This window comes from Pleurodeles waltl, chromosome 3_1, assembly GCF_031143425.1.
Source record: "Pleurodeles waltl isolate 20211129_DDA chromosome 3_1, aPleWal1.hap1.20221129, whole genome shotgun sequence".
Taxonomy (NCBI): Eukaryota; Metazoa; Chordata; class Amphibia; order Caudata; family Salamandridae; genus Pleurodeles; species Pleurodeles waltl.
This window is the reverse complement of record NC_090440.1, coordinates 1,505,771,146-1,505,798,341: the sequence shown is the minus strand read 5'-3', so window position 1 is coordinate 1,505,798,341 and position 27,196 is coordinate 1,505,771,146.

Below are 27,196 nucleotides of genomic sequence, written 5' to 3'. Positions count from 1 at the left end.
AGGCACTACCCTGGCACCGTCACCTGGCACATCCACAAAGGGAGGCAAGGGCCCCAGAGAATCGGCGAAGGAGGGCAAGGGCAGCAGGGCGGACAAGTCCGGCAGCGGGCGAGCTGCCCAGGAGGGCCCCACCAGCCCCGTTTCAGCTGTGAAGGAGGACACCCACGGGCCCAGGACTCCAGCACAGGAGGGCACCGCAAGCGAAAGGTCGGATGGCGACTGAGCGGAAAATATTGGCCCGATCTGGTTCCCTGGGAACACATGTCAAGCACCGCTGAACAGGGCCCCGCCGTGACAAGCACCGCTGAACAGGGCCCTGCCGTGACAAGCACCGCCGAACTGGGCCCCGCCGTGACAAGCACCGCCGAACTGGGCCCCGCCGTGACAAGCACCGCTGAACAGGGCCCCGCCGTGACAAGAACAGGGCCCCGCCGTGACAAGCACCGCTGAACAGGGCCCCGCCGTGACAAGCACTGCTGAACTGGGCCCCGCCGTGACAAGCACCGCTCCGCTGGGCCCTTCCTGTCAAGCACCGCTCCGCTCTTCATCTCAAGCACCGCTCCGCTGGGCCCTTCCTGTCAAGCACCGCTCCGCTCGGCCCTTCATCTCAAGCACCGCTCCGCTGGGCCCTTCCTGTCAAGCACCGCTCCGCTGGGCCCTTCCTGTCAAGCACCGCTCCGCTGGGCCCTTCCTGTCAAGCACCGCTCCGCTGGGCCCTTCCTGACAAGCACCGCTCCGCTGGGCCCTTCATCTCAAGCACCGCTCTGCTGGGCCCTTCATCTCAAGCACCGCTCCGCTGGGCTCTTCATCTCAAGCCCCGCTCCGCTGGGCCCTTCATCTCAAGCACCGCTCCGCTGGGCCCTTCATCTCAAGCCCCGCTCCGCTGGGCACCGCCGTCTCTGAACTGCTCCGCTCGGCCCTTCCTGTCAAGCACCGCTCCGCTGGGCCCTTCCTGACAAGCACCGCTCCGCTGGGCCCTTCATCTCAAGCACCGCTCCGCTGGGCCCTTCATCTCAAGCACCGCTCCGCTGGGCCCTTCCTGTCAAGCACCGCTCCGCTGGGCCCTTCCTGTCAAGCACCGCTCCTCTGGGCCCTTCATCTCAAGCATCACTCCGCTGGGCCCTTCATCTCAAGCACTGCTCCGCTCGGCCCTTCCTGTCAAGCACCGCTCCGCTGGGCCCTTCCTGACAAGCACCGCTCCGCTGGGCCCTTCATCTCAAGCACCGCTCCGCTGGGCCCTTCATCTCAAGCACCGCTCCGCTGGGCACCGCCGTCTCTGAACTGCTCCGCTCGGCCCTTCCTGTCAAGCACCGCTCCGCTGGGCCCTTCCTGTCAAGCACCGCTCCTCTGGGCCCTTCATCTCAAGCACCACTCCGCTGGGCCCTTCATCTCAAGCACTGCTCCGCTCGGCCCTTCCTGTCAAGCACCGCTCCGCTGGGCCCTTCCTGACAAGCACCGCTCCGCTGGGCCCTTCATCTCAAGCACCGCTCCGCTGGGCCCTTCATCTCAAGCACCGCTCCGCTGGGCACCGCCGTCTCTGAACTGCTCCGCTCGGCCCTTCCTGTCAAGCACCGCTCCGCTGGGCCCTTCCTGTCAAGCACCGCTCCGCTGGGCCCTTCCTGTCAAGCACCGCTCCGCTGGGCCCTTCCTGACAAGCACCGCTCCGCTGGGCCCTTCATCTCAAGCACCGCTCTGCTGGGCCCTTCATCTCAAGCACCGCTCCGCTGGGCCCTTCATCTCAAGCCCCGCTCCGCTGGGCCCTTCATCTCAAGCACCGCACCGCTGGGCCCTTCATCTCAAGCCCCGCTCCGCTGGGCACCGCCGTCTCTGAACTGCTCCGCTCGGCCCTTCCTTTCAAGCACCGCTCCGCTGGGCCCTTCCTGACAAGCACCGCTCCGCTGGGCCCTTCATCTCAAGCACCGCTCCTGGGCCCTTCCTGTCAAGCACCGCTCCGCTGGGCCCTTCCTGTCAAGCACCGCTCCGCTGGGCCCTTCCTGTCAAGCACCGCTCCGCTGGGCCCTTCATCTCAAGCACCACTCCGCTGGGCCCTTCATCTCAAGCACTGCTCCGCTCGGCCCTTCCTGTCAAGCACCGCTCCGCTGGGCCCTTCCTGACAAGCACCGCTCCGCTGGGCCCTTCATCTCAAGCACCGCTCCGCTGGGCCCTTCATCTCAAGCACCGCTCCGCTGGGCACCGCCGTCTCTGAACTGCTACGCTCGGCCCTTCCTGTCAAGGACCGCTCCGCTGAGCCCTTCCTGACAAGCACCGCTCTGCTGGGCCCTTCATCTCAGGCACCGCTCCGCTGGGCCCATGGAGGCCCCTCGTGGATCTGGCGTCGTGGACTCAACTGGCTGAGGTGCACCCCCTTCCCTTCCCCCTGAGGTGCCTGTAGTTTTACTATCTGATGCCCCTGCAGTGTTCTCTCCAATTGAAGCGGGTCTCGTGTGTGGGCTTTGCCCATGTGTTTAGGCCCATTGGCCCACGAACAATGGATGATAGCCAATATGGGCCGGACTTTTGACCTATGTATATATTGTTCATGATGTAATATATTTTATTTATATATTTCATATTTCACTAAACTTCAATTATGCTATAATATACTTCATTTTTAATGATCATTTTATTTTGTCTTTGCATTCTTCTGGGGGGTTTGGGGGGTGTCACTCTGACTTGTTGCTCTGCATTGATGTGTGTGTTGTAGTGGGTGAGGGTGGGGGTGGGTGTGTGGCGTATGTGTCCCCGTAATTTTTTGCCTCCCCTGTGTCGTAGGTGCAGTACTCACCGTTGTCGTCTGCGCTGGCGTTCGTGCTCCTGGTAGAGGAGCAGGAAGACAATGGCTGGGAGGATGTGTAGTTCCGGTTCCATGCTGTCCAGATTCCTCGTGGAGTGTGTAGAGGTGAGCGTTTTCCATTAGAAAAGTCTGTTTCCGCGTGCTTTTATCGGCGGGGCAACCGCCCCGGAAAAGGTGGCGGATTGGTGGGTCGTGAAAGTGTGGGCGGTACATTGTCTCCCGCCTGTCTGTTGGCGGTGACCGCCGCGCTGTTTGCTTGTCCCGCCGTGGCGGTCGGAGTGTTAAAGTGGCGGGCTGTGTTGGCGGTTCCCACCAGGGTCGGAATTCCATTTTTTGGACCGCCAGACTGTTGGCGGGTTGGCCGCCGCGTTAACACCGACCGCCAGGGTTGGAATGAGGGCCATAGTCTCTCGAGAATCAAATGCATCGGAAGTACATGTGATTTTTTAACTTGAGGTTTCCCCAAGTCTAGCGAATATTGGGGCCCTACAATTCACAAGCATAAGTGGGGTAATCTTGAGAATTGTGAATGTGGTAAGCTGTCCCACTAGCACGTCTCTTGGGGTTGAGCCGGCACCAATGCATTACCCCCCATTTGCAAGCCTATTTCATATTGCGGGACCCACCAACATCCACAAATGTCACTTGCCTGATTCAAGGTGTCCGACTGACCGCTGGGGGAAAGTCGTACTCATTCATATGGCTGAGCCGGCTGCCTTATCCTCCACCTCTGCCCAGCCTCTTCACTGCCCTGTCTTGTATGTCCCTTGGGTCAAAAGACTCTGACGGCTTAATGCTCCCAAGCTTTCCTTCCACCAACCTCAGTGAAAGGCCACAAGAATCATCTAGCCCCCCCAGTACAAGAAGATGATTGGCTGCAGTTCAGTGTCTCTGCATGTTAGCTAAGTTAGTCCAGTTTTCCTACTGTTAACAGACATACTCCGCTGCCATCCTGCAAATGGGGCCCCCAGCAAAAGGCAGCAGTGCATCTTTCCAAATACTTCACTATTAGGGCCAGAAAGTTCTTGCTGTCTTCCAGAGGTCCTGGGCTGTTCAAGCCAAGGGCTGTAACTGCAGAATTGTCTAGATAGATGCCGAGGAGGATGACCTCAGTCGCGCTCACTCCAGGGCTCGCCAAGGGTGGGGCCTACATCCGAACGAAGTGTCGGGTCATGTGGCAGTTATGGGTGGAGGGATGGGCAACTCAGCTCGCCGCTCACAGGCATGAGAGTCCCCGGAGTCTGCTATTACCGGTCCGCGGGGGGCCTTCCTACTCCAGCTGCAGTCCATCTCATGCTCCCAGATGCTAGGGCAGTAATCTACACATCTCAACTGCCCAGGCCTAGCTGATGCAATGCACACTCCACCGCCCTGCTTCTCAGCACTCCACACTATCACCATCAGCTTCCAGCTGTCTCCAGATGCCTGTTTCTCTGCATAGCGGAAGAGACACGTATCAGCCCTCCTGTCCATCCCAGTTTCCGCTGCTCTGCTCACGCTATTATGTGCTTCCCTCAGGGGTCCTAGTATGGAGATCCATCCCAGTCATCTCAGCAGGTCAGCGGTTCAGTATACTAACTCCGCCGAATCTTGGAGGCAAGTAAAGGCTGCCTTGCCATGCAGTGCAGACCCAGCAGCCATATTCTCCTGCGCCCAGAATTTCCCTCTCAGCAACACAGCCTGACTCCTCCAGATGGACAACAGCAATCAGCACTTCTCACAGATACGTGAGATGGGCACCCGGTGTACCACTTTTCGACGATAATTAACTGGGCCAGAGCAGACCTCTAGAGTCACGCATCCACCATCTTTGGCTTACAAGCCATGCACTTTTTGATTATTGTGATGCAATTTAGCAAGCATTGACAAATGACTAGTGGCGGTGTCAATGGATGGCAGCAAGGTATTCATCTGGTACAGTGCTGAGGAAGTGGGAACATGAAATACCGAAGTGTGGGGTAGGGTGTAGTAAGATATTGTTAACCATTGCAAGGTTACCACAGGATACTACTTAAAGCCCCATTTATACTTCCAAGCAGTTCAAAGTTTAGGTACATCCCACCCCACCAATGACAGCTTGCTAAAAAATGTCATAACATGAAGTCGTAGAGACTCAGCTTTAACTGTTTTTGGGCCAGGCCTAAAAATAGCCTGATATATATATAATTATAAAAGAAACCCACTGACACTACATGTGTACTCTCACAACATATAGAACACATTCTTCTTTATCTTCCATTGGCTAAGGCAAAATGCTCTACTGTTATTCTGAGGTGCAATGAGCCAAAACATGGGTATGCATGCATATTAATATGGGCACTATCACCCCATGAGTAATCGCATATAGAAGGGTGCCAGTTTACTTCTGAAGTACGAGTAGCTCTTTAAGGCACTTTGGAATTATGTCTCAGCACATTAGCACTGCATACTCACCAGAAATATTTCAATCGAAGGAAATTGTAGGCCCAGGGCTGTGTATATAAATATGAATACCGTTATTCTCTGCATAGCACTGATAAAATGACTATAAAGGGCCAGGCTTCTACTTAGAAATTAATAATAACATATATCACTATTTCATTTAGCTATATTTTGCTTAAATGAGAAAAATGACAAAAAAGAGTAATATAGTGCATCGGTTGTAATGGCTTTTTGGAAACATACTTATTACTCTAATCCGCGGACTCCCTTAAATAAAGACAGAAGAGAGGTGAAACGGAAGAACGTCTGCTCCTTAAGAGCCGCAAATGAGGGCTGAAAATTGTCAGTCCAGGTTTGTTGTCTCCCCCAGACGCCGCTCGCTCGCCTCGTCGTTTTAACCATATTAGTTTCCTGCTTGATGGAAACCTTAAACAATTAGATGTTTCTGCATGGCTAATTACTTAGATGTCCAGACAATTAGATGACTCACTGGAAGTAAATGGTGTGCTCTGAGGCAAGACAAGTGGCCGTGCGCTTTATGTTTGATGTGTGCTAACAAAAGGTGTTGTTGAAACTTCAGTCAACCGGTGTGAAAGAAGGGACTAGAGCCCATTTAAAACACGTTACATAGTTTGGAGGTTGAGGATGATGAGGTTTCTAAACTGCCACTAATACTGAGCAGATTGATTTTAAGGTTCTGAATGATTTATCAGAGTAATGCATAGTAATAAACAATACCTTTGTTAGAGGTAAGCAGAGCCAGACTGGTAACCAAAAGCAGCAAAGGCAAAAATGTACATACCTGCGTCTCTTCATAGTCTCGCGCTCTTTTTAACCCTACACTTTCTGTCTTTCGCCTTCTGTTCTCTCTTACTCTCTTCTCTCTGTTCACTCTCTCTCCACTGTATTTTCCTCCCTCTCACTCTGTCTTGATTTAAGGTCGCCGAGGTGTCTGCTTTAATTGACCTTGGGGAGCTGCAGCACCTGGCAGTAGAACCAGCAACTGCCCTGGTCCTTCAAAAACTGACCTCCAATGGCTTCAACCCTCAAGGGAAATGCCCAATGGAATAATTGACCAACCAGGCCTGAAGGTAAATTAAAGTTAGATAAAATCCAATGTCTAAATTTTAGATACGACTGATTTTACTTCATAAGCTCTCATTAAAAATAGCCTCATAATTTCCGAAATGTGTGGTAACTCGTGTTACATCACACATCGGAACTGTGAGTTTTCTGATTTTATAGCACCTGTTACACATTGTGTGCGATAAAAAAGCACATCTCCAGTTAAATTCCTATAGGCCAAACCTACTGGAATTTCGAGTGAAAGAAAGACACCTAAAATACTGACTCCTGTGAAATTTGATACGGTAAACATCAGAATCTACATGTATGACCCATTCTAGAGGAAATATGTACATGTAAGTATAGATTATATATATTGCTCCCAGTAATTGATCCCAATAAATGAAATAGCCTATGTTGTTGTTATTTATCACGTGCAATAAATATCGCACCTAACAATGGGACACTGATTATGAAGGAATAAAACTCTTTCATATTATTTACACAGCAGCACAAAAAATAGAACACGTCTCTACCACAAGAAAAAGCCACACAACAAATAAGTGAAAACATTCTCGTCACAGATTACTATCTCCAGAAATCTGCTTTCATAGTACAGTGGTAAAAGGTTTTACCACCAAACATTGACAGCAACGACTTGATATAGAGCTGGACTAAAATGTTTTGCAACCAAACCCCAACATTATAACTAGCCATTGCAAAACAGCCTTCTGTCGCTTTGTATCATAGAGCAATGAGTCTCCTCTCCACTGGATTGTGTCCACCCCACTGAGTGAAACACCAGCCCGTAAACCATCGAATACAAATTATGTTGTACATTTCATGAGTTTACATGTTTTGACCACCCTAACTGACCCACACCTTTCATGAATGGTTCACTGTTCAACATTTCAGCCAATCTGATTTGGCTGAATTGTCAGAAATATGAGTCTCTAGTTTAATTCGTCACAGAAGTATAACAAATGTGGAATTTGATGCGTCAGGGAGCAAATTGGGAACCCACCATTGAGCATACCTACATAACTTTCTGCCAACTCCACATTGTAAATAATCTCCTCAGCTAATTTTATCAAATTGAACACGTTTAACTAGTAGGGAAAATGTTTAAGGGGGTTCCACAATTCGAATGGGAATAACGTCCAATTAAAGTAAAGGAACACACTTCGGTACCTACACTGCACACATGCAAACAGTTGCAACCACTAAGTTAATTTTTTTGTACACCCTGAACAATAAAACAGGCGAAGGTGCACTTTCCCTGAACAGTGCGCTTTGATAAAGCGCCCCCAGTTGAATACATTCCATATCTGTGTGCAGTTTGTGCATACGTGTGTGTATATTGATATGCATAATTGTTACTGTGGTCAAAGCTATTGCTGAGCTAAATTTACTAATGTGAATTAATAGAAGAACTTCCATTTGATTTAAAGAAAATTCCAAACAATCATAGAGCATATGTGCATTGTAAGTGGAAAGTATTTCAATGCACAGGCTCTCCCACTTCTCTGCCTCTTCTTTTCTCTCCTTTCTCTTTGCCCCACTTTACACCTTTCCTTTGGTAGGGTTATATCAGCCATAACTATAGTGAGATTTGGTTATGATTAGAGATGAAGTGAAGTTCTTTACGTGGTTGCATGCTTATGTGCATGTCTAGTTGCAGGAGTATATTTGAAATAAAAGCAGTACTGTGGTTAAAACATGTTGAAGCTCTTAGTCCCTGGGCCGAGTCCTCACTTTACCAAGTAGTATATTGTGAGCTGTGAGCTGTGATCACAAGCTACAGCTATTCCTCATGGGCTGCACAGTTATAAGTCTTCGCCAATGGATCCAAGCGAGAAGCCAAATAAAGTAGGGGAAACTCCTGATATGCTATGGGTGTATCAAGCCCCTGAGTAGGCAAACAGTACCACTCTGCCATGATTGTTAGCCCAAAACCTTTCCAAAAAGAACCTTTGAGTTAATGCATCACCCCTAGAATCTCTTCCACAAATACTTGCTTAGTTCTGCTCAAGTTCCTTGATGACTAAAGAAAAGATTAAAGAAGACAATGAAGTATTCAGAGCCCAATGAACCAGGACATTCTCGAATGAAGCACCACGAAAAGCAGTTTAGATTAATTTACCTATATTTTCTTAGCAGTCATTTGCACTACTCAGAAGTCAAAGGCACAGAACATGATTATCAACCACCTCTGTACAGGCAGATGTTCCACAGAGGTGCCTCCGGCTTCTGTGAGACACAAAGCAGGCCAACTAAAATGAAACCGCCTGTACTGAACTGTGTAGGGGCTTATTTAGTGTATAATATAATAGTTACAACTTTTTTTTTTTTTTAACTTGCATAGTGATTGATGAAGCTGGTATGGTAGGGAAAAGGATAATCAACAGGAGACAGTTGAGTTTCCTATGTTCATTCAATCAGTGGGCAATAATTAGTTAGGTAAATACTATGGTGACTGTAAATATGTCACTCTTTTACTCTCATTGGCATTGTGCATCTCCCTTAAAAACTATGTGTCCCGCACCGTGCCTTCCATTGCATATCTTCTTCCCTGTTATATGTATCACCTCTGCAATAACACTAAACACAACTCTGATACCTGTGCCTGGCTCCTTCCACTGCCTCTACTCTCCATCCACAGTTGTTCGGTCCCCCTTACTGTTCCTCTACCTATGAAACTCTCTTGCTTACTGTGAATTAAGCCACCTTACTTTCCCCTAGACTCCTGCTACAGATATGCCACATTCGTTAGCCCTGCTTTCTCTTTTTCACTCTTCACTTAACACTACTAGGATCATCAGACACTCTGTCCCTTCTACACTTGGCCCTGCATTTTCTCTGTAAACCGACTGAACTTACCACACTTCCTTCCACCCTCATGCTCTGAACCCCTGTGTCTCCATTTTTTCAGTCATGCCTTCTTGTTGCTTTCCACCCACTCATACTTTCTTCACCAGACACAGCTCCTCTTCACTTACCAAACACAATGCAACCACCAATTGACAGCCATGTCTAACTCTGACTTCACTTATACCATTTCTTTTCCACCATTACCACCATCAGCTTTTCACACCACATGCAAATACTTGGATTTGAGCAGTAGCTGGATGGAAGTCAGCAATTTACCCACTTGACCACAATGGCTTCCATGCCAGCAGCCTGACAAAGCTTTGCTATATCATGGCCATCCTCTTTCACAGGCAATGGAAACAATTGCCACAGACAGTAAGGGCTGTATGTTGCTGTTAGTGCCTTTTGCAGAGCAGCCTGCAGCTCTGTAGCTCAGCGACAAGGTCATGTAGCTTTGGTGGAACAGATCCCTTGCTCCAAGGGTTCAAGTCACCCCACTGGTGGCAATATGCAGCTGGGTCATCTTTTTAGAGTCAAAGGGCTAGTTGTTTAGAGATGTAATTAGGCATTTCCTAAATAACGACTTCATAGAAATCGCTAATTAGGAATTTCAAAATGCTCCGTACCAAGATGACAATTTCCTAGTAGTGATTCCTACAAAGTACAATCGCTATTAGGATATTGCAAATAAGATATTGCTATTTGGCAAATGTAAAACCAGGGATGGCTATGGGCAAAAAGCCCTCCAGAACTGCACTTAAAAAATGGTGGTGCACATGTAGAGCACACATATGCCCAAGAGGCATGTGCGTGTTCTATTATATTTTTAAAAACAAAAGCATTTTGGGTTCTTTTTTAAAATTGCACATGGTTACCATTGACTTGACTCAGTGGTAATTGCATTCCTTAAGTGCACAATTTCCATTTAGGAAATCATTTGTACATCTGAATAGAAACCAAAAACAGGTAATCCCTTTTTGTGACTTCCTAGTCAGAGGATCGCAAATTGCGATTTCTACTGGCTAGAGAGCGCAATTTGTGATTCCCTAACGGACTTTGGGCTACATGTACGAAAGTTTTGCGAGTTGCTAATTGGTTGCAGCACTATTTGCGACCATGCAAAAAGCGAAATGGTATGTTCCGGTGCCATTTTGAAGTCCCACATAGCGTTGCGACCAATTACCGACTCACAAAATTTGAGACTTGAGATTGCGACTCGCAACTAAGAAATCGCAATTTGCGAGTTGCAAACCGCATGTACAAGGTAGTCACAAATTGCGAATAGTCGCAAGAAGCCTGTTTTGCACACCCAGATTAGCACTGATTCAAAACAGGTGGTAACCAGAATCAAAGTATAAAAGCAGACCCAGAAGGCATCTGGGTTTCTCAAAATTACTCTACTCTACGTGATTGCATGGAGAAGGAGAGTCCAGGCCGCCCAGCAGAGGAGGAGGAGGCGGAGACAGGAGAGGATATACAGAACCAGTCAGACCTTATTTCAACAAACTGAGGAGGAAATATATGACAAATACAGACTGAGTAGCGCAGTTATCTTAGAGATTATTGAACTGCTGAAACCTCACCTAGAACGCCAGCCCTTGTGCAGCTGCTACATCCCCACACATGTGCAAGTGCTCTTCTCACTGCACATCTTGGCCTCAGGCAGCTACCAGGGGGTGATTGCTGTTGCTGGTGGGGTGTCCCAAAGTGCCCTGTCACAATTCTTTAGACTGTTCTTAGATGCCATACTCGCACACATGCCCAGATACATAAACCTTCCCAGGAATGAGGAGCAAATACACAACACCAAATTGGACTTCTACAGAATTGGAAACTTTTCCCATGTAATAGGGTGTGTGGACAGGACACATATACCCATTTGTCCACCTGCAAATCTGGAATATGTGTTCCGCAATAGGAAATGTACTCACTCACTCAACATCCAGGTGGTATGTGATGCCCATAATGTCATAACTGATACAGTGGCTAAATTTCCAGGGAGCACAGATGATGCATACATATTCAGGCACAGTGGGATACACCAACGCCTAGAACGTGGGGAGTTTGGTGAAGGATATTTATTAGGTACTGCGTAGAACACACCGATGTCTTAAATATATGTCACTGTAGAACCACATGAAGCCATGCTCATATCTGCTGCTTTGTTACACAGGTGACAGTGCATATGGTCTGAGGCCATGGATACTCATCACATACCTAACACCTGCCAATCAGAATGAGAGGCACTACAACATTGGACATCGGCGAACCAGAACCGTCATTGAGAGGACCTTTGGCATGTTGAAGTCACGTTTTCGATGCCTGCACAAAAGTGGAGGGGCACTCCAGTATGCCCCAGAGACTGCATGCAAGATTGTGCAACATGTGCCATCCTACATAACATAGCAAACAGACGGGACTACATCTCACTCTAGATGACACAGATTCGGAGGATGAGGAGCAAGAGCCACCACAACGACAGCCTGGGGATGGTAGCATCGCAATGGAGGGCAGACAGAGACAGGAGCACATTGCAACTCACAGCTTTGGCAGGTACGTGGCAACCGTTACAGCACTCACAAATGTAAGACACACATAGCCAGGTTGTGCAAAAAAAATATCCTTTTAATGTCAGGAATGTAATAATGAACTGCTGATGTAGAACTAGCAATAATAACGTAAAATGTAACAACATCTGACACATTTACATCATGTGCCTCAGGCAAATCCCAGATAAGCAAATTCACACCCTCCTGTGACTACGCCCACCATGGCCTGATCCTGGTTGGTCCCCTGATGTTTGGCAGGCACTGCTACTCTGCAGGATGTGTGCATCTGAGGCAGAAATGCTGCTCACGCTGGAGATGTCCTCACTATCCTGAGGGGTATCGCCAATGCTCCTTGTTTCCTGGGTTGTCTGTATTAGGTCCACTGCATGACTGATGCACCCTAGTCCCCTTGCTACATCTCTGGCAAAATGCCCAAGTTCCACCTGTAGCTTAACAGTGTGCCTTGACAGGCAGGTAGTTGTGGTTGCGAAGCGGCCAATCGACTGACTCAGCCGGTCCAAACGGGCAGCAGTGTTGTGCTCTCTATGCCTTGCATGGGCCCTATCCGCTTCCATTTCCCTGCACAGGTCATTGATGACGGTAGTGATGTTTGCCATGTTGTTGTTCATGGTAGTGAATTGTGTGTCAACATTGGCAAATAATTGTGAGAGGGTCTGTTGCAGTCTGTGCAGGTTCCTGTTCATTAACCGCATATGTTTATTTTGCAGGCGGTGACTGCTCAGTAAGGATGCCTCCAGTCCTAGAAATTGTTCACCTGTGACATCCTCCTTATCTGCTGTGTTTGACGTTGCTGTCTCAGCCCAGACCCAGCTGATCTATGTGACCGACTCACACTAATCTGTGGCCCCGGTGTCTGGTTGCCTGTCTCAGTGCCCACATCTCTCTCCTCGGTGGTCTCACGGGCCTGGTGGACAAGTGGTGTGGTCATGCACTCTCTTGTGGATACACTGGCCGCCTCGTCTGCTGTGATGGTGGCAGATTCAACTCCCTGCACACTAGGGTCATCGATGGGTACTTGTGGGAGACCTGTGGGACAGAGGGGATACACTGTCAGTGCCTCTCATATGTGTGGTTTATCAAAATAAATATTATTCAAAAGTTGGACTACTGTACTGCATTGCCCATAAATCATTGTTCTGTATGTTGCCATATAGGCATGGAACAAATTTGGATGATGCATGCTTTTGTGTACTGTGGTTGTGTGCATAGTGCATTGAATGGTGTAAATAAGTGAGATTTGCTTCTTACTTTTTTGGATGTTCCCGGTGCTGAACTGTCCAGGTCCCCAATTCCTACGACAGCCTCCGTCTCAAGTGTGGTCTCCACCATGCTCTCAATGGCTGTAGGAGGTGGTACTGTGGATGGTCCTCCACCAGTTCTGTGTGCCTCCCTCATCCGCTCTGCCACCGTTTCTTTGGTCCTGGACCTGAGGTCGTACCACCTTTTGCAGACCTCATCAATGGTGCCATGGCTGACTCCTATCGCATTGATCTTACTCTGAATGTCCAGCCAGATCTTATTCACCTGTGTGTCAGAGACACTCATTGCAGCCTTGACAAACAGGACCTCATGGTGCAGGCAGCACTCCTCAGTCACGACCTTCAGCTCCTTATCAGAAAATGCAGTGGGTGTCTCCTTGGTCTGAGTTGACATGGCTACATTTGCTCCTCTCAGCTGGGCGTGCCTCTGCTGTCTGTGCTGGGTGGACTCCTCCCAGTTCCATGGGGGGTACTTCCTGGTTCTGATGTCATCACTCAGAACCAGGAAGTGGGTTTTCTTTTTTTGTTTTGGCACCCGCTCGCAAATTGGAACACAGTTCCAATATGAGACTCTGGGCCACACCCATGTGCAATTTGCGAAATCACAATTTGCAACTTCGCAAATTGCGATGCGACTCCGCACCAAATCGCAAAATGGAATTGCAATTTCTACTTACATCCCGTTTTGCAAGTCAGAAATAGCAATTCGCATTGAGTCGCTATTGCCGACACACAATTCTTTAGCTTCGTACATGTAGCCCTTTGTACATCTGAAAAGTCCGTTTTGCATTTCTTAATGGCCCAAATACCAATTGGGACCGTTAAGAAATGCAAAATGGCTTTGTACATCTGGCTCAAAATATCTAGCATTCTTTAAAAATGGGCCCATTTCGACCCCTTGATAGTTAGGAGTGAGGGACTTACCCACTGGGCCACACTGTCTTCCTTAGTCAGGCACAGCAATCCTGTCTCATGAACAACAGACCCCTTAGGCAAAGACACTAAGGCCTGTATGTTACTTATAGTGACTTCCACCATAATTGACCAAACAGGAGCTGGAGCTCAGAGGCAAGATCTTGTACATTAAGTATCAAAAACCTCTCTAATACAATGGTTCAAATCTCACCACATGTGCAAAGTGTTGCTCACTCACATTCAAGAGTCAAGTTCTCTAGCTATTTCTTTCATTTAGTGATATTATTTCACTTAAACAAACACAGAAGCAAAGTGTGCCATTTATTTTCCCACTAGTGACCAAAAACTGGAAATGCTGCCCCTCTTGCCCCCCCTTCCAGCTTTGCTCATGTAACTGAAATAGGTGCAAGACAATGTCTTCGTTTATTACTTTATTTGTGTTTTCTTTAAATGTTGTGTTTCTTAGAGCAGAGATGTGTCCTTGGTCTCATATCTGAACACTTGTCTTTGAAGGAGTTATGTGTAGATAGCAAAATAGATTGATTAAATGTGTTTTTTTTTTTTTTCTTTTTGATGTGAGCTGGTCTCCTAGGTTACATGGAAAGTGTCTGTGCAGTTCCCTAGCCACGAAGGCCAGGTCTGAACTCTTGCTCAGTAAATCCTGGGCAAACTTAGGGGCAGGTGTAACTCCCTTCATTAAGTACAATGAGAAGCTAGACACATTGAAATGTTTGATTGATGGGCATGGACAGAGTCAGGCCATTGCTTCCCAGTTTGGGAATTGTGCCTGCTGTGGCAGTTTAAGAAAAGAGTCAGTTGATTTGGCCTGGCCTGGCTAGTGCTTGGTCTGAGGCTATAAATACCCCAGGCTCTGTCAGTAGCTTACAGTATAAACACATTGGTCAATAACATCCTAGGTAAATGATGTTGAAATTCTAAATATCAATTATTTTCAACGAGTAACTGTCTTTCTTCTTGTATTATCCTGCAAATGTTACTATTTTATACGTACTGGCACTTTGCAGCTTCCTATAAAAGTCTTTGTCCTACACAGTGTCTTTTATTACATCTTCTGCCCTGTCATTATCTAGCCAAATACTAGATGACATGATTTAATTATAACGTAAATAAATAATAACCTCATCAAGTTAGGCAGTAATCTACATCCTCATTGGATAGAAGAAAATGTGATGTGCCAAGAAGCCAAAGCTAAATGTCCCCACAGACCATCCTTTAAAGCATTACTCATTTGGAATATATTTAACAAATGTAGTGCACAAACAACCGAATAGACATGTGATGCACGTGCACAGAGCAAACCCTAATCCAGCAATTAATTTTGTCTATACAATGTCTCAATTTACCAACTCTCCAACACATTGTATCTTTCTGCCTCCTCCCTTCCTCTCGCACCTCCTAATTTACTCCTGCCTTTTGTTTCCCTCTCTCATGCCCTTTCCTTCGAAACCCTCATCCACTACCCTTTCACTCTACTCTATTTACCCTGTGCTATCCACTTGCGCTTTCATTGCCCAACTTTATTTCTCTTTTCTCTCTCTCTCTCCTCATCTCATTAAACCTTGTCTTTTTCTTTGCAATAAGAAAAGTGAACACTTGCACTATGACATGATCATGAGATCAAAGACGGTGAAAACACCACACAGAATAAGGGAGGCTAAGAGATGAAAGCACAGAGACACACTCAAACAGGTAATAGGGCAGGCACAGGTGGTCCATATCTAAGACTATGATTAAATATGGACCCTGGAACTGCAAGCTTATCCTAAAGTATGCATGACATAGAAAACACATCGAGACAGAGAACCGGGACAATAGCAAATATACCTTCACATCACTAATCACTCTCTGGATACACAATAGATTACAATGACACAACACACCAGTGATTATTTTCTCTGTCACAGAGACAAACAATTACACAGGCATTAATGCCAGCCATCATATACCAACTGATTAAGTATGAATGATAATAATACTTGCAATTTCCTTTAGATAGTTATTCATACCCCATTGTGAAGCACAATCAGACATGATCACTCAATCTCACCTATTCAAAGAGATCAAATGCAAAACATAACTTGCAGAAATCTGTCCCCCCACAGTGACTTAAATCAGCATCAAAAGTGCAACTTATTTGCGAATCCAGTGTTATAAAACTGCATAACATTCTCAGAGATAGTGAACATCAGAACTGGAAGAAAATATTAAATGAGAGCAGAAAACAGAACCATTTTAAAGAGGTAGCAGTTTTTGGAAAGGTCTAGAGATGACACAAAAGACTGAAAAACAAAACACTATTGTAATGGAAAAAGACAAGTATAAGGGGAAAATGACCAGATCTATGCCCCTGAGAGAGCTCACATGCCCTGGGACAGAGAAGAATGCTGAAATTGGGACCGACGCAAAATTGATAAGCATTTAGGTGCAGATTTAAGAGCTCCTAGAAGCTCCTTGCCCCACATTAGTATTATATTTTTTATGCTAATGTGGCCCAACAAGGCCAAAATCGCCAAGTCAAATGCATGCATTGCGCTGCCTTGTAACCCTTTGCACTTCATTATGCCCTCACCAGGCATTATATATACAAAAGGGGTGTTCCCCCATTAGTGGGGTCCAAAAAATGGAGCAAAGAAATGTTAGAGATTTCTTTGCGTTATTTTTTTGGGCACTTTTAACTCCTGCTCAGACCAGGTGTTAAAAGAAGGCACACAATTGTTTTCAATGAGCCTCTATGGGCTTTGCAGGATTAGCGTAAAAAATAATTATGCTAATATTGCAAAACTCCGAAGTAGAATCAAACATTTTGATGCTATATCCCCTAGCTACCGTCATGGTGCACCGTATCTTAGATATTGCACATACATGGTGGCATTAGGGGGACGCTAAGGGGTGCAAGAAAAGTGGCGATGCACTAGGTGCAGCACCATTTTTCTTAAATCAGGCCCTTAGTGTACCAAATAAAAAAGTGACGGAAGGAATAAAAATTAATTAAAAATAATCACGACCACTGACAATTTCTCAGACATATTTCCAGTTCTTTTTTTTAATCTCTGAGCTTTTCTAGACAGAGACCAACAATATGTGAATGAACATTGGTACTGATCCAATAGAAAATGTCTATCAAACAGTCTGAACAGCCAGGTTTCTTCCAGATGGGAACACAAGGAACCATATGTAACTTCAGCCTACTATGTCCTCATCAATGAGGTATAGTTTGTGTGCATGACAAAGCTGGCACAGGACTCATGTCTTGGCCTACCCATCACACTTAGGGACTCAATTACCAGGAGCTTTAGCCGGTGTTGCATCATTTCTTTTGATTCTGCAGAGGCTCAGTATTAGCTCCAGATCTACAAAGTAATGCTAGAGGCCTCTAATCTCACTGCCTACCATCAGATATGGCTGCATCAGACAGTGATATGCAAGGTATGTGTTCTCCTTAGAAAATTTCACAGGACTGACACAGCCGTATTTACAATCTTTTTGGAAAACAACACTCCTTTAGCAAAAGTTACAGAGAGTCTCCAATGCATCAAAAATATAATGCCTGGTCAGACCAGGCATACAAATGATGCATTGGTACAGGTACATAAGGAGAACATTCAGGCAAGTTCTAGAACACCATGGACATACTCCTAATGCAGCTAGGAGCACCAAGAAGACCATCACAACCACCACAACCATCACCATTACCTCTACCTCCACCATTATCAACACAATTTCACCACCTGCACCAAGAAGGCAGCACAGGAAATGGGAGAGCATGTATCAACCGTGTACCTCACTATTGGACTCGGGGATGAAGAGTTAATTACCCACTACCGTCTGTGGAGGGAGTTCATTGTACAACTGCTACACCTGATCGTGGGAACAGTTGTCAGGGGTACCAACATCTTACCACAATCAAAGCTCACAGCTCTGCTTCATATGCTGGCCTCAGGGTCTTTCCAGACAACTGCAGCCCAATTCCCTGGAATCTCTCAGCCATTATTCTCCTCATTCCTACCCACTGTCCTGGATGCCATCATCCGTTAGACACCCCAGAATAGAATATCCTCTTCCCCAACACCCAGCAACTGCAGCAGGAAATCAAACAAGGATTTTATACCGTCACTGAGTTCCCACATGTGGAGGGTGCTATGGACTGCATATATGTCCAATTGGTTCCTCCTGCTGCAACTGCCTATTGTTACCACAACAGGAAACAGACCCACTCCATCAATGTCCAAGCCGTTGTCCACCATCACAGGTTGATCACTAATGTGATGGCAAAATAGCCTGGCATTGTGCATGATGCTTACATATTCCGGCAACCAATCATCAATCAATGATTCCAGGAAGGACAGTATGGGGGTGGCCTACTTGTAGATAAGCAAACAGCAAGTCCTTAACAGGCACAATAACAATTGAAAATGGGGTACACAATACACATCTCACTGGCTGCCTACACAGATAGGGACTTCTGGATGAGAGCTGTTCCTCATACATGCACCTTGCATCATGTTACATATGTAATGCAAATCTCCCTGCCATACATGTGAATACATTGCAAGCCAGTTTTGCAGAAATTGCATGATGTAAAGGCAAACAGTAATGCATAGCAACAAGAAATTCTGGCCATCATCACTGTGCAGAAGGAAGATGTTCCATGTCCTCTGAGGGGGGAGGTGATTCCATGCAACACACATGGTTCATCAGACACGTCATGGATCCCACACCAGGGACTAGGTGCGAGGTGACAAACCACACCTCAATGAATAGTAATCACTAAAACTGCTCCCATGTCATGTGTGATGTGTGATGCGACACCCATCCATCACTCACCATTTCTCTGAGGCAGCATCCTTGGCTCGAAGGTGCTCCCGTGCACACAAATACAATCCTGCAAGCAATGAAGAACCCATACAACCCCTGATGCAAGTGTGAATGTGTACTTGATAGGCAATTAATGTGCAAGTGTAGTTGGAGGGAACCTTAAAGTGCAAGAGTCCCCAAATATTGTGTACCAATTCCCCTTCTCAGAGAAGTTGTACAGTGCAGGAGGTTGTGTAGCTGGACTGCAGAGGACCATTCCCAAATCCTCAGGATCCAAGTGTTGTGTGGCACAATGCCATCACACATGCGCACAATTTTCCCCTATTGTGACATCGAGTCATGGATCGGGAAAAAGCAGTTGTGATGCATGTCACTCAGTTGGTATGTGTGAGTGCATACTGTGTGGATGGCATTATGTCCACTGCCCTTGACAATTTTGTACACTGAAAGCCTATGCCAATGTAATGTAGGCCACCACCAACATCTGTAGATGGCAATTGATGACCATGGACCCATGCATTTGTCCTTCTTGCGTGTTTGCTTTTAGGTGCACGAAGAGAAAGAGGCATCACCCACAGTACTAGCTATTTTTTCACCTACCTAGGGAGTCACAGTACTAGGCATGTTATCACCTACCTAGGGAAGACCTCCCAAAAAATGTCAGTACTAAGTATGGTATCAACTACCTAGGGACCCACAGTACAAGGCATGTTATCACCTACCTAGGGAGGACCTTCAATTAAAAATGCCATCCACATTCTGTCTCTCCACACCTGTAGTTTGAACACATAACATCGAGTGGACTACAGCAAAGGTAAATAGCCAGCACCAAAATCAGTTGCATATAATTGACAGTCAGGATGTGGAATTGTTTGATGTATCTGCTCATGCACTGCATTTGACATCATATAGATTGATCGAACAGTCCTCTGTAAATGTCTGTACACCGTACATGATTGAAACGTCATGTGTTCATAACTGGGAGAAGTGCATGACAATAGCACTGCACATAACACACATGGGCAGGACCTTCCCCAACTTGATGCACATAAAGCTAACAGTTACATTCTGTATGTTGTAGTTCTTGCTCTTTCTTATCCTTCATGAGTGTACATGATACTGAAAGTTAATGTTGATGTGGTTGTACGAATAAATACACTGTATCATTTCATAATATTTATAAGTTAAGTAACCATTAAATTATATTGTTTCTACTACTAATGCAACAGCAACAGTGCCACGTTTCACTGATCCTTCTTGCATGTTTGCTTTTAGCTGCACAAAGAGAAAGAGAGATCACCCACAGTACTGCCAGACAGGAGGCCTGTGCACGATGTGATGTGTGATCACACTCAAGAGCACATGGACATCTGTTCAGCTTGTGAAGGTAGGTCTACTGCCAACTGACAGCTTCAATATTGCCACAAAGAAAGCTGCTACCAAGAAAGTGGCCAGTGATAAGGTGGAGCTTCCTACGATTGGTTGACCACCCCAGTTTGGTCATTCTTAACAGTTAGTGGAAAGGAGCCAAACAACAGAAATTGACACCGCACAACCCCCAGCTACGTCTCACCTCCACAATTCAATGTAACATCTTTCTTTCTTCATTTTCAAAGGTACTGTACCGGGGGGTTTGTGGGACTCCTTGACCGGTGCCTGTGGCATCAGACAATTGGGAACGACTCTGTCAATGATGCCGTGATAGCCCCAGTTGGAGCTATTGTGTTTCTAAGTGCTTTAGTGGATTTTATCTGTCAAATTTCATAACTATGCTTGTGTACATTTGATTGTCATTGTTCCAACCTTATTTTATTCAGATAAATATAATCTGTTTTTCAAAACCTGTCAGGTGTTTTCACTGTGTTACTGTATGATTTATTGCACAGATACTTTACACAATGTCTTCTAAGTTGAGCCTGACTGCTCAGTGCCAAGCTACCAAAGAGTGGGCACAGGATAATTTAGATTCAGTTGTGACTTACCCTGACTAGGATTATGGTCCCTACTTGGACAAGTGAGTATACCTCTGCCAACTAAAGACCCAATTTCTAACAGCGTACCTATGTACCTGCATAGGTATAGTAAACAACAGAGCACTCACTTCACATCTGCTAGTCCTTGTCACACAGAACACCAATGTAGCTATGTGTGACAAATAGCGCCCTACAGCATCTGGTACACCTACAATTGTATGTTTGGCAACAACCTTTACTATAAGGCTACACTTGTGGAACACTATGAATATGGTGTTCCAGTGTAGATAATGTGCATTTAATGTGTATCTCTTGTACTGCTAACCATTTGTATAACCTCATACTTGTGAATGAAAGTAAATACAAATCATAGTATGTTGACTGAGAAGTGATCCATGTAGTGTGTGCATGAGAACACAGATCAGCACCAACATTTCAAACTATGCAACAGAGAAATGTTCAACCATACATCAAAACCATCTGAATGCACCCCAAGAAGCTCACAAGTGTTACTTAGTGTAATGGGTGTATTGCAGGTACATTGTTGGTGCATTACTGCTGGACAACCCCATGGATAATCTGGATGACTAATGTAAACATGAAGATGCCAACATGCAGCTGTATAACAGGACCACAACTCCACCCAATCTGCTGTCAATTTGCATCACAATTCAGTCAACACTTTCATGCACATGAACCATCCAGGACACAGTCCTACATGTCCAATGTGAGCAACAGAATTCAGGACACATGGAAACAGATGGGCTAAGGTCACATCAAATGATACATCCTTGTTCAGGCTCTACTGGGAGTGTCTGACAAGTATGGGATTGAGCCTGGTCCCTGTGAGTTTTATTACGTTTCACAGTGTCAAAGTACATGGGTATTCCATATGAACACCCACTGCTAAGCACAAGCAACACCACCTTGAAGCAGAGTGTAGTGACATGTGATGTAGGCTGCCTTGCTGTCCATAGTATCTCAGAGGTCACGCAAAGGCAAGCATGATGGTCTACCTTTGCACCATCAGCATTAGTGAAAATCATGTGCAACACAAAAGATGTGAAATGGGCTAGTCAGGGCACCTTCACTGGCTACCCTATTAGAAGATGGTACCTTAAGTGCCACAGTATTCACAGTTCTGTGTGATATAAGTACTGTAGATGCACAGTGGCCTCTTGCACACACGTTGGGGCCATCAGGGTTCTTAGAAATGCCTGAAGGTGCTGCACATGCTTGTGCTGATATTCACGACAAAGCTCTGGTGTAGGAAAGCTTACAGTGACTGTGGCACCACCAGAGGGTGCACCCTCTTGTGCAGGGGTACGTGGACACATGCCATTATGAACCTCACTCTGATTTGGACTGTATATAGGATGTGGGGCTAGAGGTAAAGTCAATCTCCAGAGGTGCACTGGCAGTCCGTTCCCTGATTTGAGCCCCCTGGAGGGGGAACGTAGACATATGGCCCCAACCATACGTCCCTGTAAATGTGTGTCCTGGCTATCATAGTACTTGCTTACAAAGGAGACTATAAGCCTCCCAAGTTCCCTGACAGCCTGCTGTCTGCACCCTTTGAGACACAGCACAGATTGGCAGCGGGCTGCGCTGTGTTAGATGTGGGTCTGCTGACCCCATTCCAGGGCAAGTATGCATCTCCAGAAATGCAATCAGGTACCAATACATAGATGACACATGGAGCAACTATTCTAAGGTGTGCCGTTGCAAGAACAGAGGGATTGTGTCCTATGCACAGTCAGATGGTAGTAATGCATGCACTTTCACATATGTACACTGTCAACAAATACATTGCATACATAGGACAAGCAGGTAAACCCAACTATTCACAGGAACACAGCAATCCACGTAACTGTTTACATGCATTCCACATCACACTATACATAAAAACTACATATTTTCACCATTGTGTCAAAAAAAGATGCATGAACCCAATGTGTGTTTTTTACGCCATTGCATCAGTCAAAAATAACACATCCCGTGCAACACGTGTGAATTACTGCATGGTGCTTTGTTGGGCCTTGTGTGAAATACACACATTGGCTTGAAGGGTCAACAAAATTAACCAATCAGCTTAAAATCTGACGTATCTGCCCAGGAAGTGACACAATGGATCAGCTATGCTACAAACCAGGAACTATGAAGTTACTTTCACTTTCTCTTTAACTCATAGCCCATTTGTCAGTGTTTGAGAGAGGTTGTGTTATGGTGATGCTGGAGGAAAGAGTGCTGGTGTTGGAGTTGGTTGTGTTGTCTTCGGTCCTTGTTTCCCTGCTGTGTCTTTCACTTCTTCATTGTTCTTTGTATTTGTATTTTGTATTGTGCTGTACTTTGTTTTGTCCGGCTCTACCTCTTTGGGGTATTATAGTTGTTAGGAGCAGTTGGGGTAGTTTTTTTTTTTGTGGTTGTGCAGAGTGTGTGTGAGGAGTGACATGAGAGGGAAGGGAAGAGCAAAGAGCATGAATTCCCAGGAGTTTGAAGGTTTTCTTTGGCTGGTGATGCACTACTTGCCCAACATGGTGTCCATGGGAGGCAGACTCATACAGGGGTACAAGGCCAAGGCACAGAAGCAAGGGTGGAAGAAGTTCTGCTTCCATATGCAGCAGTTATTGGAGGTGGAGCGGACAACCAACAACTGAAGTATCGCTAGATGGACTTGATCAGCAGGGAACATGACCTTGTCAAATACCTCGGGATTGAAGTTGCTGGAACTTTTGGTAAGTGCATATACTTTCTGAATAAAGATTTGGATCTCACTTGCATATGGATAGTTTGTGGCCTTACGGCGTTATGTACTAACATTTGACGCCGAGCAGGGCTGCAAGTGTATTTTGCTGCACCACCCTAAATATGGGAATTTGTCAAACTCCATTGGATTACATGGGTGTTGCTTGGCAACACCTGCAGCAAGACCCATGGAATACACCTTTCACTCCGTATCATGCATGAAAGGGGTCCATGTTTACAAGGCCATGAAAATCCTAGGATGTTGGCTTGGCATGGCCTAGTAAATATGAGCTGGCACACTGTGCCACCAGAAAATTTAAAAAAATGAGGAAGTATGCATCTTTCAATTCCATTGCCTACTGCCAGGACATTTGCTAACTTGTGCTGCCCTGGGGTAAGTATTTTTTTCAGGAGCTGTCCTATTTTGTGACTCCAGTTGATCATGTCTCATGTAAATGAGGTAGTTGATCATGTCTCCTGTGAATAAGGCCTGATGTATGTAACTCTATACATGCATGTGACATACGCACTGTCATACATATGAATATATCTCACACATGTTTATTCAAATTCTAAATATTGAGCTTTGGGGATGCACAGGAGGTGTATGTTCGATGTCTTTGACTATGCAGCACTGACAGATACCAATGTCCATTAGATGAAGGAAGAAGGATGTCCAACTTATGATGTATATGCCATCGTCAGGTATGTATGAAGAAAATAGTAAGGCAGCAGTATTGCTAGTACTGGCTGAGTGTGCTCAGTGAGTTATTTAGGTACAGGGTGCCATGAAACTTTGCTACTCTTGTGAAATAATGGGGTAGTGAGTCATTTGTAGTGGTTTGACACTGTGCCCACTAGATGAATGTATTGTTTCATCCCATGTCTGTACATGTCGGCCTGCCTTACCAATGCGTATCACTGAGGCATTTTAAATGAGCCGTTTTAGTTGTAACAACCAAAAGGGTTACATGGTCAATTGCCATCCATGTGTAACGTTCAATATTTGGCTACAGTGTATGTGTTCTACAATCACAGTGCAATGTCTCATGTTATGTCTTGCAGTTGGACCTAAGCCTTACACCGCTGGAGAGGTTGAGAGCTTCAGTGACCCTAGTTCTACCAGTGCGTGACATCCTGTATGCCTAATGAGTAGTGCACGGATTGTCTGTGATGTTGGATGCTTTGTGCAATAATATTTTCAATGTGCATCTATTCCAAATCAAAGTCCACATGTTATATATAAAGCTGGACAGAAAGGTAGAGGTTGTGTTTTAGTTGTGCAGTTGCCTCTGATTGAAGTCAAGGAGGATATGTTTGCTATCACTGAGAGGCCATATGTTTTCTGGTATGACCATAGAGCAATGACCACAGTGCCACTGGTAAAAACAGAACGCACTAGTTGCGTTTTCACCTTTTTGGGCATTGAACTGGTCACAAGGGATTTCATAGCTCTCTTACCGGCTGAGAAGAGGAGATTCTGTTGTTCTTGAGGGAGGTCAGATTGAGGCGTAAGATTGAACTGCGCGTGACTCAACAACTACTGGGCTTCCTCAATTTTGCAGGTAGAGTGGTTGGGGTGGCAGGACTTTTTTTAGGCGCATGAGCCTGGCCATGTCGGGTGCATCCCTCCCGCATCACAGGATAAGTTTGACAGTGGGATTAGGGGAAGACATTAGGGTATGGGAACTGTTCTTGTCACAGTTTAACAGGGTCTCAATGTCTTTTTGGGAGGAGGGCACTGTGCGCAAGGTGAGGATCTTTTCTGAAGCGGCTGGCGCAGCTGGGTTTGGATTTTTCTGGGTTGGGCGAGGGTGTGCAGAGACATGGCCTGCCCAATGGTTGAGCCAGGGGAGGAGTATTAGATTTTTGGAATTCTTTCCTCTGTTAGTGGCGCTGTCAGTATGGGGAGACAAATTGGATAACAGGGCAGTGATGTTTCATGTGGATAATTTGACAGTGGTTGAGCTGGTGAACAAACAGAAAACAAGGTATTTGAGAGTGCTGAAGTTGCTTAGGCGATTTACGTTGCTTTGTTTAACTCTGACATAATATTTAAGGCTGCGCACATTCCTGGGGTAAACAACCCTATTGCAGATTCCTTATCTCGTTTACAGTGGCAGCATTTCTGACAGTTGGCACCCGGTGCAGATGAATTCAAGACAGCGGTCCCAGCAGACATTTAGGCCTGGGGGGGCATGATGGTCATGAGACTGGTGGAGAGGTCGCTAGCGGAATCAACCCTCAAAAGTTATTGCCTGGCATGGTTGGAATTTCAGGATTTTGAAGCTTACAGGGATCAATTTTGGAGTCAGGAACGGGAAATACCAGAGGCTTGTGTGATGCGTTTTGTTGTGTTTTTGATTCGGAAAGGTTTATCGCCCGCCACGTTTGGGAGCAAGTTGGCGGGGTGTCTTTTATGGGAAGTTATTTTTTGGCTGCGACCCAGCAAAGAATGACATTTTGGGGGAAATGCTGAAGGGTTGGGAGAGGGTTCGCTCAAGTTCAGTTTTTGTCCGGGAAGTCATTACGTTCGAGTTGTTGTTGTAGATTTTGCACGTGTTGCCAGTGTGTTGTTTGAATGCAGATGAGGTGGCACTATTCCGGTTGTGTATAATGTTGATGTTTTTTGGGGCCTTTCGAGTGTCTGATTTGTTGCGTGTGGGGACAGAGTGTAGTTTAAAGATGATTTAAGTGCAACGTCAAGGTGGGAGATTGGAGATGGTTGAGACGATCAAAAATGGATCAGTTGGGCAAGTTTAAGTGGATTTGGTTGGAGCAAGGAGGAATGGTGGAAGCATGCCCTGTACGGGAATGGGACAAATTCAGGGTGTGCAGGAGAAGTCGGGAAGAATGGTTTTTTTGGCATGAGAATGGCTATAAAGTTACAGCCTATCAGTTATTGTCTGTTTTGTGGATGGCTCTGAGGCGACTGGGAAGGCAGGCGAGTAATTTTGGTACTCACTCCTTTAGAATTGGCGCAGCGACAGAGGCAGCCAGGTAGGGGTGGGACTAGGATAGGATCAGGCGCATTGGACGGTGGCACTCAAAGTGCTGTGAGAGAAATGTTAGAGCCTATTTCCGTTTGAGGGGAGAGTATGAGGCAGGTTGATCTGGGTAACAGGGGGGAGGCGGGGGCTTTGAGGTATTATGCACTGATTTTTGTTTCTCTTTCCAGGTTGCGTAAGTGGCCCAGAGAAGAATAAGTCAATCGTGTGGCTGGTCAGCCATTCTTTTGTGCATTGGGTGGCCAAGTATGTGGGAAACATGTCTAGGGACGATCTTTGGGACTCCCGAGCAGCCGGCATGAAGTGCTGTGGTGGGGAAAGAGCGACATGAGGTGGGGCAATTTGCTTCCATTTATTACATAAATTTTGCCGACGTGGAGATGTCCGGATGTGCTGGTGGTACACCTTGGGGAAAATGACTTGGTCCATCTTTCAGGGCTCACCCCACTGCAACACATGCAGCGAGATCTGGTCCTGATGAGGCGCAACATGCATGGGACTTGCTTGGTGTGGACAGAATTTGTGCCAAGAAGGAAATGGTGTGGGGCACAAAAATGTGGGGCAATTCAGAGGGCACGGAGGAAGCTCAATAGGGCTATTCAGGTTTTTTGCGGGGCTCATGACATTAAGGTTCTGAAGCATGAGGGCCTGAAGGAGGAGGAACAGGTGCTTTTCAGGGATGACGGTGTGCATCTCTCGGACATGGGGAATGCACATTATCTGATGGAGTTACGTTTCT